Genomic DNA, 15,417 nt, shown 5'->3' with positions numbered 1-15,417 from the left:
TGGCTCAGCACCCATAGTTCAATGGTTAGGGCACCAGCCACATGCACCGAGGCTGGTGGTTTCCAACCCGGCCAGGGCTTTCTAAACAACAATGACAACAATAACAAAAATTTAAAAATAGCTGGGCGTTGTGTTGGACATCTATAGTCCCAACTACTGGGAATCTGAGGCAAGAGAATTGCCTAAACGCAAGAGTTTGAGGTTGCTGTGTGCTGTGATGCCATGGTAATCTACTGAGGGCAACATAGAGATACTCTGTCTCAAAAAAAAAAAAAGTTCCAAAATAATAAATAGATGCAGAGATGGAGAGAGATACAAATACTCATACACTGTTGGTGAAACTGCAAAGTAGTACAACCTCTATGGAAATAGTATAGAGATTGCTTAAGGAACTAAAAGCAGACCTATCATTTGATCCAGCAATCCCAGTAGTGATTTATCAAAAAGATACCTTCACTGGAATATTTGTGCAGCACAATTCATAGTTACAAAGATGTGGAAACTACCCTATTGCTCAGCAATACATAAGTGGACCAGTAAAAGGTGGTATATGTACAGAATGGAGTACTACTCAGCCATAAAAAAGATGAACTACCTCGCGTATTAACCTGGGTGGACCTGGAGACCATTCTTCTAAGTGCAGTATCACAAGAATGGAAAAACAAACACCACATGTACTCACCACCATTTAGAACTAATCAACACTTCACATATGGAAATTATACTCATCAGAAAGTAAGTAGGGGTTGGGAGGGGTAAATTCACTCTTAACAGTTACAATGCACACTATCTGGGTGATGGGCACACTTATACATTTACTGAAATGAAATAAAAGCAATTTATGTAACCAAAATATTTACACTTATGTGATGTTCTGAAATTTTTCAAAATGGATATAACTAAGGATAAGTGAAGTCAGAGGATGGGGTTCCAATCCTGTCTGATTGGTGGACTTCTAGGATGAGAAGAACTCCATCTCTCCATACACACAGATTGAGGAACGTCTCTGTGGATGCACATTGAGAAGATGGCTGTTGGTAAACTAGGAAAGACTTTGTGAGAATCTGACCATACACTGGCACCCTGTTCTCTGATTTTTTAGCCTTCAGAACTGTGAACATAATTTTTGTTTGTTTGTTTAATCCATCTAGTCTATGATATTTTTATGTGGCAGCCCTAGCAAACTACAACGCATGTTTTCAGTCATATATGAATTGTACCCTGCCTGTTCTCCAAAAAGATTTGAATTGGCTGAAATAGGACTATAATTCTAAGTTCTGTTAGGTGAAGGGAATTGACTTAGACTCCAAGGAGGATGTCTTTGGAAGAGGTGTGAAGTGGTTGTGAAGATGGTGGGAGCAGTACACACAAGGGCAATAAGTTGGTGGTAGTATGACCTATGGTCAGGTGATAAGAAGACCAATGTGAGTGCAGAGATGAAAGAAGACCACCAGATAATTCAGCTTTCATTTTTCCATCAAATTCCCTTACAATATTGTTACTAAACATTCACAATTGACAAAAAGAAAGTGTCGAGTTTAATAATGTTCTCTGAAATTTATTAAGCCATATTTTAGTTGACGGTATATTATCAATTTAAAAATTCTAAAATATTGAGAGAAACTGTGTAAAGAGTACAGAATTCCTTAGTATTATTTCTTGCAGCTGGGTGTGAGTCCACTGTTAACCTCAAAGTAAAATGTTTCATTGAAAAATTGAAGTCTCAAAAGTTTGAAATAGAATTTGGATTAATATTCTGAAGTTTACAACTTAAAATTATGATATTTTAAATATTTAGAAATATTATGATAATTCTGGACCTGCACATTTTTGGAAGCACTAACTTGCACATACTGCATTTTGAAGAAATGAGATTACTGATTACCAAAGGCCTAGTTTATCTGTGTACTCAGAGAAATAGCAACCCTACCTTAAGGGAGAACCTAATAGGCTCTTGTTAGACTACCAATTAGGGTCCTCACTTTGTCAGTCTTCGAAAATCTCTGTTACTGTTTTATATTTTCACTTTAGTTTTGATGATACGGTATTATCCCTACACAAAGTACATTACAAAAAGAAAAAAGGCTGGGGTGGCGCCTGTTGCTCAGTGAGTAGGGCGCCTGCTCATTTATGCAGGGTAACTGGAGGATAGCAGGTTCGAAACTGTCCCTGGTCAAACCACAACAAGGACAACAAAATAGCTGGGCGTAGCTGACTGTAGTCCTAGCTACTCGGAAGGCTGAGGCAAGAGAATTGCTTAAGCCCAAGAGCTGGAGGTTGTTGTGAGTTGTGTTGCTCTGGCACTCTACTGAGGGAGACACAATGAGAGTCTGTCTGTTAAAAAAAAAAAAAAAAGAAAGAAAGAAAGAAAGGAAAAGGCTGAAATGCAAAGGCGATAACAGAACAAGTGAAATAATATCTACTCATATAATTTGATGTGCTCTTTGACCTTTGTACTGGGCCACTGCCATCTGTACCCTATCAGCAATTACCTATTAAACTATGGAAAATCATTTTATCATTGAAGTAGACTTGTATTTCATAAAGAGAAAGAATTAAGTGTGTGAATTTTGAGGTCAATGGGAAAGTAAAGGTCAATAATAATGTTGAGAAAATGATATGCGTTAAATGTCCATGTTGTATGAGGCATCTGGTTTATTGAGTGGTAACTACAAAATAATTCTTGAGAGTCTGTGTTAGAAACATTCAAGTCTAAAAACCCTAAATTTCCTTTTTAAGAAATACTTCAACCTGTGCTCGTATCGACAGCACATATACAAAAATTGAAATGATACAGAGAAGATTAGCATGGCCCCTGTGCAAGGATAACTGTCAAATCTGTAAAGTGTTCATATTTTTAAAAAAGTTACTTCAGCCTAATTTTCAGCAGCATGAATATGACTTAATAGCAGTGTTTGAGAAGATGGATGGAGAAATGGTTTCATTGATTTTGCATTAATAACTTACTAAATACATTTAATTATTCTTTTTTTGACAAAGATTTAGGGAATGTTTACTAAGGTTCAAACACAACTGCACTAGACATAGAAAAAGGTATGTTTTCTAGTCAGTTTAGACTGATTGGTCTCCCAAGTGGAATGCGCAATATGCAATATATTTGAGGGGGCTTAGCCTTGAAGTAGGAGTCACTGGATGTTGTAAGGTCTTTAAAACAGTATTACCAGTTAGGCATTTATGCCAGGAACTATAGCCATTATTTTCTTTAATTCTTACCAGAAGGCTATGAAGATGGAAGTTAGCCTAGTTTTACAAAGGAGGAAATGTGAAATTCGGAGTGATTTAAGTCATTTGCCTAAGGTCCCAAAACTTCTAGTCAATCATGAATTTCAACCTTGTCTACTTAATTCTAAGACCTGTTATTTTCTCTTTCTTTGTTTTCTTTGTTTTTCTTTAAGACCTGTTATTTTCTTCTTTACCATGCATTATTTCTTCAATCTGCTAACAATCAAATTATACAATTATCTTGTTTTTAATTTACTCTTGCCCACCCAGCATGTACATTTAAAAACAGAAATTTGTCTTATTCATTGCTGTCTCCCGGTGTCCAGATCAGTCTATGGCATATATTTGGTATTTATGACTATTGGTTGAATGCATATAACATATACATCAAAATTTCTTTCTTATCATTATTGTTATTATAAACTAATCCAAAGAGGGGTATGTGTGTTCCAGTTAGGGCTGTACAAAATTTATTAGACAGCAGGGAAGATAAAATGCTGTTCGAACTTTTCTATTCATGTTTGAATATTGTTCTAGCCAAATGAAGAGTGATGGTCTAGGTGACTGGAGGTAGGCCCCGATGCCATCCTGGGGATGTTGAACTTTGTCCTGAAAAACATAGAAACAAAGTTTAAAGCAGGAAATACGGAGTGATGAGGCAGGGACCATTCCTTAGAGTGGAATTGCAGTTGAGAAGTTTGGCCTTCAACAAGCAGAAAAAGAGGAACCATTGAAAATGTTTTAGCTGGGAAGCAACACGATAAATTTACATTTTAGGTAAAAAAGTCATTCTGTCAGCCCAATGAAGGATGACAAGGACCAAGAAATGTTTAAGGCAAAAACTAATCTCATTGTAATTTCAGCCACTGATTTAAAGAAAAAACCAACTTTCCCATGAGACAGTTTTTAAAGATAATTTCAAATTGGCCTCTTGAATCAAATGAATTGTCTTCTCCCTATATTATAACCTATTGTGTATACCCAACAGCCATTTTCTCATACTTTCCCCCATGTTTCTTTAATACAATCCTGCCTCAATTCTTTCTTTCTTTCTTTCTTTTTTTTTTTGGTACAGGTACTCATTCTTTCACCCGGGCTATAGTACAGTGGTATCATCATAGTTCACCGTATATTTCAACCCTTTGGTTTAAGCTATTGTACTGCTTCAGCCTCCCAAGGTGCTTGGATTACTGGCATGAGCCACTATGCCTGCTTCTTCCTCTTCTCTGTCTCTCTCACTCTCTCTCTCTCTCTCTCTTTTTTTATTTTTTTGGTCCATTAATTTGGAAAAATTTCTTAGGTTACTCTTTTTTAAGTCACCTTCTCAAATACCCAGATTGGTCTGGCATCTTTATTCCTTGATGTTTGAAACTGATGTCCACCTAAATTTTCTCCTGTTTTATGATCAACCTGTTCTATGATCCTGCCAGAAAATAATAGTATCTCTATCGTAGTGTCTCTGAAACCCTATGCACATCTATTCTGCAACATAGTAATGATGATAATATAAATATTTATTTGGCTGAAGCAGGGTTGGCAAGTGAGGCAGAACCCATGAAAGTCTCAAGTGCCCGTTCAATATGCTGCCTTTGTCTATCCTGGGTCACTGTCATGCAGAAAGGGCTGAATGTATAATTAAAGGATTGGCAAAATATTTCTAATTAGCAAGAAGTTGTGCAAGAAGAAATTAAATTTTTTAATTTTTTTAACTGTGATAATAAATTCCTTAGCCTCTTATGTATCTTAGATTTGGTGAGGTGCTTATAGAGGCTGTGTTGGGGTGACTAATTGACTGTGGGACTGACACGTTTGATGGGTGTGACTCTGCAGGTTGTCTCGAGCTTGTGAGTCCTGGATTCACTTGTACAGGTCCTTATAACGAAGACGTTGCAGTGAGCTGGACTGTTGTCCCATAATCCAGATGAGTCGCTTAGCTGAAAGTTTTGTTTAATCTTCTTTCACTCCCCTAACTCCATCATAACTGTGCTGTCTTTGCAAATCCTCCATTCAGCTGACTGCTATTAGAGAACCAACTAAACAGAGAGGACTCATTTAACTGACACAAAAGAGCTCTGAGAGTCTCCTTTCCCCAACCTCATTCTGCCTAAATTACCACATGATGAACATGCATTTATTTTTGTAATAATAATTAGCATTATTGCAGTTCATATTTTCCAAGAGTGGTAATATTTCATTTTTAAATCTCCAAGGCTCCATGAGTTAGGTCAGTAGTTTTCCTGTATAACAAATTCGGAAACTGAGGCACCATGGGGTTAAAATGGAAATGACTTACTTATTGTCACAGTGCTGGGATTAAAGCCCAGGAGAAGAGACCCAATTCTGGGCTCAGACCAATGAGCAATACTCCCTCCTCACATGAGTTTTGGGGTTTGTATTAATTTTAGCTTATAATAGTGTGACTACTACCTAAGAGCAATTTTCTATAGATCTGAAAAAGTTTCAAATCCATCATGTTAAGCACCATTCTAAAATTATTTCTACCTTTTAGCTTTGTAATTTATCTTTAAATACCCATAGACACCCAAGGCACATAAATCAAGGAATTGCTAACATGTACAACAGTACTTTTATTGCACATTTTCCACAAAAGAATTAGCTGAAAGAAATAGAGAGAAATGGAATCAAATTGGGAAGAGCGAAGTACACTAACAAAACCTCTTTTCTTACAATTTAGTCAAAATAAAGGGTAATATAACTACAAAAATATGCTATATCTTTGAATACTTTAAATTCTTTTGGTTAATTTTTCTCTGTTACTCTCCAATCTATTCAGAAAGACTCAGACTAAACCTTAAATGTTCATATTCTTATTCAATGTTATAGAATTTTCTCATTTTAATCAGTAGTGTGTTATATTTTTATTTAACCTTTTTCTGATTACTCTTTTCATCGTGAAATCATCCTGCTGTTCTTGAGAAAATTATCCAAAGAAAACAGGTTTTTGAGAGCTATTTATTTTTATATACATATTTAATTGGAAATTAAAAATTGTATATATTTATGGCGTGCATCATGAAGTTTTGTTTTATGTTTATATCATGAAATGGATATATCAATCTAATTAATACATGCATTACCTCACATACTTATCATTTTTTGTGGCAAAATAAAATCTACTTTCTTAGCAATACAAAGCAATCTCTTAACTTTTTTTTTTGAGACAGAGCCTCAAACTTTCCCCCTGGGTAGAGTGCTGTGGCATCACAGCTCACAGCAACCTCCAACTCCTGCGTTCAAGCCAGTCTTCTGCCTCTGCCTCCCAAGTAGCTGGGACCATAGGTGCCCACCACAATGCCTGGCTATTTTTTTTGTTGTTGTTGCAGCCATCATTGTCATTTGGCAGGCCTGGGCTTGATTTGAACCCGCCACCTTAGGTGTATGTGAAAGGTGCCTTAGCCACTTGAGCCACAGGCGCCCAGCCACAAAGCAATCTCTTTTCAAATATATGTATAATACATTGTTGTTCACTATAGTCGCCACGTTTTACAATATATCTCTTGAATTTATTCTTTCCATGTAAGTGAAATTTTGTATCCTTTAGCCCCCATTTTCCTTCTCCTACCCCCCTCACAACAGCCATGGGTAACCGCCATTCTGGTTTATACTTCCATAAGTTCAACTTTTTTAAGATTTTACCTATCAGTGAGATCCTACAGTATTTGTGCCTGACTTATTTCACTTAATACAATGTCCTCCAAGTTCATCCATGTTCTCACAAATTATGAGATTTCCCTTTTTTAAGGCTGAATAGTATTCCATTGCAAAAATAGTCATTTTTTTTTTTATCTTTTAGGTGGAACTGTGGCACTCATAAGAGTATCACCCTATAACCATCTGTTCTTTTCTCCCAATCAGACAGGCTCTCATTTTTCAGACTATGCAGGGCTGTGGAGGCAATTGTTAGGACCATACTCACAGGGTACATTGGGCTCTATAAGTAAATACTGTTTTATTGCTATTGTACAGTGTTAGCATGAAGGGTACTGTTGATATTGATTTCTCATCATTCTCTTATTTATAGTCCACACATATATTTGATTTAATGTGAGGAAGTGGCCCTGGTATGTTAATTTTGTTGTAGGTTTCTAAACAAGTAACAATTAAGAAATATTGCACACTTGAATATTTTTTCTATTCCCAATCTTCATTAGAAATTTATTTAAGTTCTAAATCAGTGTTCGTAGTCTATACCTAGGTAATATGAACCACAATAGTTCAGTTGATCTCTGTTCTCCCATTTACAATGTCAATATAGTTGGAAGAATCCAAAGACTGAGGTTAGTGGACAGCTTCACATGAATTCAGTACATAGTTATTGATTGTCTAATGTTCAATGCAATGAGACAGAGACAGCAATTACATATTTGATACAACCTCTGAGCTCAAGACATTTACTGTTGATTCAATATTTGCTCAATGAATATGCATTGATCACCTACTATGTGACAGATACAGTTCCAGGCATGGAACATTAAAGCAGTAAATGAAAGAGTTAAAGAAAAAAAGCTGGCCCTCAAGAAACTTATAATCTAGCAGAAAGAAATAGACAATAAAGAAATGAATAAAATATCCAGGTGATTAGTGCTATAGAGAATAATAAAACAGAAAAGGTGATTGGATATGAAAGTGACAAGTATTAGGGATGTTGTGTTTAGACTGAGTGTGGTGGCTCATGCCTATATTCCTAGCACTCTGGGAGGCTAAGGTGGGTGGATTGCCTTCAGTTCAGGAGTTCTAGACCAGCCTGAGCCAGAGCAAGACCTCCTCTCTTAAAAAAAAAAAAAGCCAGGCCTTGTGGCCTTTAGGCTAAGGCAAAAGAATCCCTTGAGTCCAAGAGTTTGAGGTTGCCGTGAGCTGTGATGTCATAGTACTCTACCGAGGGCCACAAAGTAAAACTCTGTCTCAAAATAATGAAAAAAAATACCGCCTTTAAAATTTTAAGAAACTAGAGTTTAGGGTTAAAGGATTGCCTAGGCATTCTGGGCATCTTGTGGCATAAACAAAGATGAAATCATAATGAGAGTAATTTCGATGATATCAAAGCAAATCAGAGTGGCAGCGCTGTGAGGGAGTGACTGATATGTAAGTAGAGGTCTACCTCACTTCATCCCCTTCACGGTGACAAGGTGAAAGAGGGACCAGAGAAAAGGGGTCTTATTTGGTGAATGCAGAGTTCTTAATCTCCCTCCTTTCCTTTAGAGGGTAGGAAATGGGGAGTTCCCTACATAGCAGAATTCGATCAGTTCTTTGATAAAAATGCAAAAGTAATACATGGGCATAGGGAGGAAATATAAGATTCACCTTTATTGGAAGCCTTCATGGAAAACTTGGCATCTTTATTTTGAAGGTGATGACTGTCTCCTTCAGGCTGCCAGACATGTTTGCCCAGCCACATAGCAAGGAAGAAAAGCTACTCTGTGGCAGATTCCTAAATTATATACGGTAAAAGCAGTTCCCCAAATCTACTTTGGGGAACATACACCTCAGTGATCTGAATTCTGCTGCAGATGAATATACAAAAACTGTGGTCTAATGTTCCAAATTTGATGTGTTACATACATGTTTAAAAAGCCATGAATATATTGTCTCATAATATCCTAATTGTTTTCATCAGTCTAGATTTTTATTTCAATTTTTGCAATAAGATTGTGGTTAGCTTCTGTGTTAGGAATAAATTTAAAATCAAATTTATATTCACTGGAAGCAGGGAGCATGTCAGTAAGAAACTTGATAAATAATAGGCATAAAAAGTGCTGTTTTTTGAATGCCCATTGCTTTCCAAACACTATTATTAAGTCTCATAGAGCTCTGCAAAAATAATATTCCTATTTCCATTTTAGGGGTTAGTTTCTCTCACAAAGACAGCAAATGACTCACTCAAGATCACACAGTTGGTGTGTGGCAGAGCTTGGATTTGACCTCCAATATTGTACTTTTCAACTACATCATATTTTCAACTACATCGTATGTAACACATCAGATTTGGAACATTAGACCACATTTTTGTATATTCATCTGCAGCAGAATTCAGATCACTGGATCAATTGGTTTAAAAGATTGTATTCCTTGTACATAAGCAATGAAAACTAGGTTGGCATTAACAAATCTCTTCATGGATATGTTTGACCTACTTGCTTATAAATTCTAGCTATTTCTACCACAACCATAAGAATGGTGGGGGACTTCTAAAATCATTTATTGTGATCAATAGTCAACAATTGGTAAAAATTCTTTGCAGAAAAGCCCAGGAAGTATCTCCAGGTAGTAAATGAGTAATGCAGCATTTAAATGGCAGTTTCCATAAAACTAAGTTTGCTACATGGATAACTTGTTATTTGCCTCAGGAGAATATTAGTAAAGAGTGATAAACACAGCTTGGTGCATGTGGCTCAAGTGGCTAAGGTGCCAGCCACATAAACCAGAGCTGGTGGGTTCGAATCCAGCCCAGGCCTGCCAAACAACAATGACAACTATAGCCACAGAATAGCCAAGCGTTGTGGTGGGTGTCTGTACTCCCAGCTACTTGGGATGCTGAGGCTAGAGAATTACTTAAGGCTAGGAGGTGGAAGTTGTTGTGAGTTGTGATGCTACAGCACTCTACTCAGGGCGACAGCTTGGGGCTCTGTCTAAAAAATTTGTAAGAATCATGTCATGATTTATCAGTTTTGGAAACTCAAGAATGCTTATTGTTTAATTTTATTCACAAGTGTTCTTCAAATGTATTATAATGATAAAGGTAAGTTCATTTTATAATACTATTTCACATTTTCCCAGGCATACACCAGGCTCTGTTTGCAGAGCCCACTCATTTGTTTTTCATAAAGGCAATGAGTGTGCCTCAGATATTATTATCTCAGGTTTTGAAGAGGGGGAAGTAAATCTCAGTTTAAATAATCTGCCAAAGTTGCATAACTAGTGGACAACAGGGTAAAGTGTTGAACCCATGCTTTTTCATATGCAGCTCGGAAGTCTTTCCTTACAGTATGTTGTTCCAGAAGCCTTTATGATGTTGATTCATCATTTGTTTCAATAGAACATCATCAACTGTCCTATTCATCATAGTACAATAATTATGATTCAAGGTATCTGCCACTCTAGTGGTCTTTCCAAGCTTCTTTGTTTATTGTCTTATATTTCAGTCTGAGTGAGTTACTATGGCAACAGGGACTATAGAAATACACAAGATAAGTAATGGATTATGAATCTTCACAGGTGTCCAGCTAGGATATCTTTAATGAAAAGCCATTCGAAAATTGAAAGTATATTTCTTATATATATGTTAAGACCCACATGTTGAAATCACTCATTTATAAAAAGGTATGCGTATCACCAAAAGGCCAGGTGAGTTCTACTCAAGCTAGAAACATCTTTTAGTGGAGAAGTTAACTTTAGGTTGCACTTAGCAGAATAATTAAATCTTTTACCTTATTCCTTTTAAAGTTGCCAAGCCTAAAAGCCTCACAAATACTAAATGGGCTCCTTGCTTTGCTCATTCCTCTCAGTTCAAATCAGATGTGGCTTAACATTTGCATTATTACAAACACTTGTGTGTCTTGATGTACAAATTTCATGGGCAGATTTTAAAGGAACTCTGACAAACGGCAGTTTCTATAGATGAGGAAGTGTAGGAATGTGAGAAGTCTGGAATTCATTTTGTGTACAGAATCGTTGAAGAAGCCTGCTGTAAAGAAAAGACGGAAGAATACATGAGACCTCACGGGTTTGAAGACTTATCAGTAGAAGAGGCAGCTTATTCTGCAGCTCTCTGGAATGCAAAAATACAACCCAAGCAACACCAAGAGCTTGTCAATATAGAAACAACTGCTTCATGATGCAGTGAGCTCCTCGAGAGGATTCCTGGAGGGATGCTTTGAAAAGAAAACTGCTGGAATCTCTTCAAACTCTGAGTTACATAATTCTTGGATAAGAATTGTGAACATTTGGTGAGCTACCATATGTTTTACCTTTTTTAGCTCATTTCATCCTCACAAGAACCTTATGAAATAGATAGTATTATTACATAAACATGGAAACTGAGGGGCAACAAAATTGAATAATTTGTCCAAGGCTACTTTATAAGAGTACTGTATTTGGAATGCAAACCCAAATAATTTGGGGCTAACGACTATGCCACAGCCCTGTTAAAACCGAGTGGTGGATTCATTCTGTATGACCCTGAAGGTCTCCAAACAGCCCTTCCCAATTCCTTGTGCCTATGCCTATTAACAGTCTCACCTTACCAGTGATGTTACATATTGCAAGTATATGCAGTCTAAATTTAGATACTGAAAGTTCAACTGCTATCTCTGTGTGTGTGTGTTGGGGGAAGCAGTCTGAGAAATTTAGGGCATTTAAAATGAGTTATCATGTGTTTGTGCTTTAGGCCTCTCTCGTTTGTCCACTTCTTTTTTCTATCAACACTTCCTCCTCAGGCAATTCATTGTGTTTCATGGCTTTAAATACCATTTGCATATTGACAACTTCTCAAATTTAAATCTCCATCCCTGACTCCCCAGTTTTAACCTCCAGATGCATCTATACACCTGCTTGCTTATCATGTATGTCCAACTTGGAATGCCTAAAGCACAATTTTTCCAAACGCTTACCTGTATGCTATGTGTGTAGGTTTTTTCCAGAAATATAATTTCTCTCTCTCTTTAAATTGAGTTTTGCCTTTCTACATTATACTAATACATAATGAACATGATTTTACAAGTTAAATTTTCATCTTTTCAGGGCACAGAAATTCAAATCATATTATCTGAAAGCTGCGTTAAATGCCAGTTACTTCAAATAATCTTTCCAGCAAGATGGCTGACTACAGTTTCCTGGTGCTTGCCTCCCCCCCCAAACTCCATGAATTGAAACAACTAATCATGGAACTATATTTTAACTAGAGAGAATGAAGAAATATTCTGGAGAGCACCAAGGGAGTGGTGAAATCCCTGTGGAGCACAGAAGCCCAGGATAGCACCATAAAGAAGGGAGTGAGGCATCCTGCTTCTGGCATGCTGAAGTCTCCCATCAGAATTTGCTCAAAGATAGGGGAAACTACTACTTATGGGGCAAATGTAACTTGGATATCCCTAGCAGTTCCTGTTGGTTGCCACAAACACCAACAATCCTTGCTATTGGAGAGCCCCCTAATCCTCACAGGCCCTGAAGCCAGTTTGAAGAATAGCCAAGAGTTCAGACAGATTCTTTGCTTTTGAGTAGAAGACCACTTTTAGCATTCCCATCCTAGTTACTTAAGCTGCTATAGTTTGGGGCCATCTTGAAATTGGGCCCACTGAAGGAGTGTGTCTCGCCCTGAGGTGCAGTAGCAACTGACTCACTCCATCCCCAAGGCCCCACCATCATTCCACTAAGGTTGCACTGGTGGCTTCAGGTGATTGACTGGCTTGCTTAGAATCTAGTCCAGACAGATAAACCAAAATCCCAGTGTCCAACCCCCTGTGGCACATTGCCACTATAGGGGACAGGTCAACCTGCACAGTAATGTAACTGCTGCATAGCTGGACACTCATGAAGATGACACGTCCCTACACCCAGCCGAACAGTTAGTCTGCAGGAGGTAGTGTAAATTATCAACACAGACAGATGGCTGCAAGGCTATCAAACCCTCTCATGCCTACATGAACCCATTACTAGCCAGATAGCCAACCTGGGAGAAGACACTACCTTCCTACAGAGCCCTATTAGATATCCTGATGACCCTCCATGCCCACACACGCCTGCCCAGCAACAAGCCCATGTCCCCTGCCCCCAGCAAAATTGTACTACTACCATGAGTCAAGTCACTGAAGCAATTATAGATATTGCTGATGAAGATTACATCTGAAGAAACTCTTCAGAGACCACACTCAATCATTGAATCCACCCAGAACCAAAGTCATTGCACCGTATCATATCAACATCCTAGAACACAACTTCAAAAAAAGGTCTCTTCCTATGAAAGCTACTCTATCAATTTGGAATAATCTACTATTCCACTAAATGTGCAGATATCAATGTATGGACCTAAAAAACATGAAGCAAGGAAATGTGACACCCCCAAAAGAATACAATAAGTGTCTGGTAACAGATCTTCCCAAAGGACATTTATGAAATACTTGAAAGGATTAATTTAACAATAGGATATAATAATTATAAATATCTGTGTGCCCTGAACACTGGAGCACCTAAGTATATAAGGCAACATATCGGACCTAATGGAGAGATAAACTTGAATACAATATTAGTAGAGGACTTCAACACACACTTTCAGCAATGGATGGATATGATCTAGACAAAAAAATCAACAGAGAAGCATGCTTAAACTACTATAAACCAAATACACCTAACAGACATTTATAGAATATTCCATTCTATAGCTGCAGAAGATACATTCTTCTCAATTGCATATGAAACATTCTCCAAGATAGATCACATGTAAGGCTGCAAAACATGTCTTGAAAAATTTAATAATATAGAGATTATAGAACATATCAAGTATCTCTTCTGACCACAATGCTATAAATCCAGAAATCAAGAACAAGAAAAGCTTTGGAAACTTTACAAATAGATAAAATTAAACCACATGTTTTTAAACAGCTAAGTCGTCAGTAAAGAATCCAAAAGGGAAATTAAACGTTTCCTTGATAGAAACAAGAATGGAATCAAATCATATCAAAATCTATGTGACACAGCAAAAGCAGTTCTAAGAAGGAAGTTTATAGCAACAAATACCTACATCAAAAAAGAACAAAGCTTACTAATCGGTAACCTAACAGTGGACCAAAAGAACTGGAAAAACAACAAACTAACTTAAAATTGGTAGAAGGAAGAAATTAGTAAATTTCAGAGAAGAAATGAATTAAATGGGGACTCAAAAACAATTTAAAATTTCCATTAAATGAAGATTAGTAAAATTGATAAGTCTTTTAGCTAGACTAAGAAGAAAAGTGAGAAGACTCTCATAAATAAAATCAGACGTAGAAAAGGAGACATTACAACTTACACTACAGAAATACAAGGGATTATGCGAGACTTATAAAAATGAGGTCTGTCAATTTTTTGAACTTGCCACTGTACACTTACATTGCCAGCACTGTACAAACAACTTGTTAACGTTTCATAACTTCAGTATATCAGCATCTCCCAGTTGTGCTTGTGTCAACATCTGGTGGTGTCTTGCTGAGTGGCATTCAGTATTGTTGCATGTTTTCCTATGTTGTTGCAAGAATGTTGGAGCTTGAATTAGAGAAACAAACACATCACGTTTCTTATAAAACTTGGCAAAATGGAAATGAAATCAGTGACATGTTAGTTCAAGTTTATGGGGATAATGCCATGAAGAAAATGGCAGTGGGCAAATAGATTAAACATGTATTTTTTTTGTTTTGAGAGGGGAGAAAGTGTCACTGAAGAAGAGAAGTTAGGGTGATGAGCAGAGCATTGCAAAAATTCGTCAAACTGTGTGTCAAAATTATTAGCTGACTGTAAAAAGCATAGCAGATAAAGTAAACACCAATAGATAAATAGGAAAGGTTTGGTGCCCATAGCACAGTAGTTACGGCACTGGCCACAAACACTGAGGGTGGCGGGTTAAATGGATAGATATCCCCTGTTTATGAATTAGGAGTATTAATATTGTTAAAATGGTCAAACTACACATAGTGATCTACAGATTTAATGCACTCCCTATCAAAATACCAAGTTCAGGCTCGGCGCCTATGGCTCAAGTGGCTAAGGCACCAGATACATACAAAATACCAAGTTCATTCCTCATATATAATTCATATAGAAGTACAAAATACCCTGAACAGTCAAAGCATCCATGAACAAAGAAAGAGGCAAAACAGTACCTGCCTACAACCTATAATACAAAATATTACACGTACCCTATAAATATGTGCAATTATTGTGTATCTATTAAAAAAGTATGTGTGGGGCCGTGCCTGTGGCTCAGTGAGTAAGGTGCTGACCCCATATACCAACAGAGCCGGGTTCAAATCCAGCCCCATCCGAACTGCAACAACAACAACAACAACAAAAAAATAGCTTGGCGTTGTGGTGGGCGCCTGTAGTCCCAGCTACTTCGGAGGCTGAGGCAAGAGAATCACCTAAGCCCAGGAGTTGGAGGTTGCTGTGAGCTGTGTGATGCCAAGGCAC

General features: G+C 37.3%; 1 non-coding gene across 1 annotated transcript; it reads left to right on the top strand.

Annotated features, from left to right (window-relative positions):
• The first annotated feature begins 2,753 nt into the window (after positions 1 to 2,753).
• Positions 2,754 to 2,860, top strand: LOC111728433. Its single transcript, XR_002775730.1, has one exon. It is a non-coding gene; the product is annotated as a U6 spliceosomal RNA (small nuclear RNA).
• The last annotated feature ends 12,557 nt before the right edge of the window (positions 2,861 to 15,417 follow it).

The sequence above is a fragment of the Otolemur garnettii genome, unplaced genomic scaffold (assembly GCF_000181295.1).
Source record: "Otolemur garnettii isolate 467f Iridium unplaced genomic scaffold, OtoGar3 scaffold00157, whole genome shotgun sequence".
Taxonomy (NCBI): Eukaryota; Metazoa; Chordata; class Mammalia; order Primates; family Galagidae; genus Otolemur; species Otolemur garnettii.
This window is presented reverse-complemented; position numbering and strand designations above follow the sequence as displayed.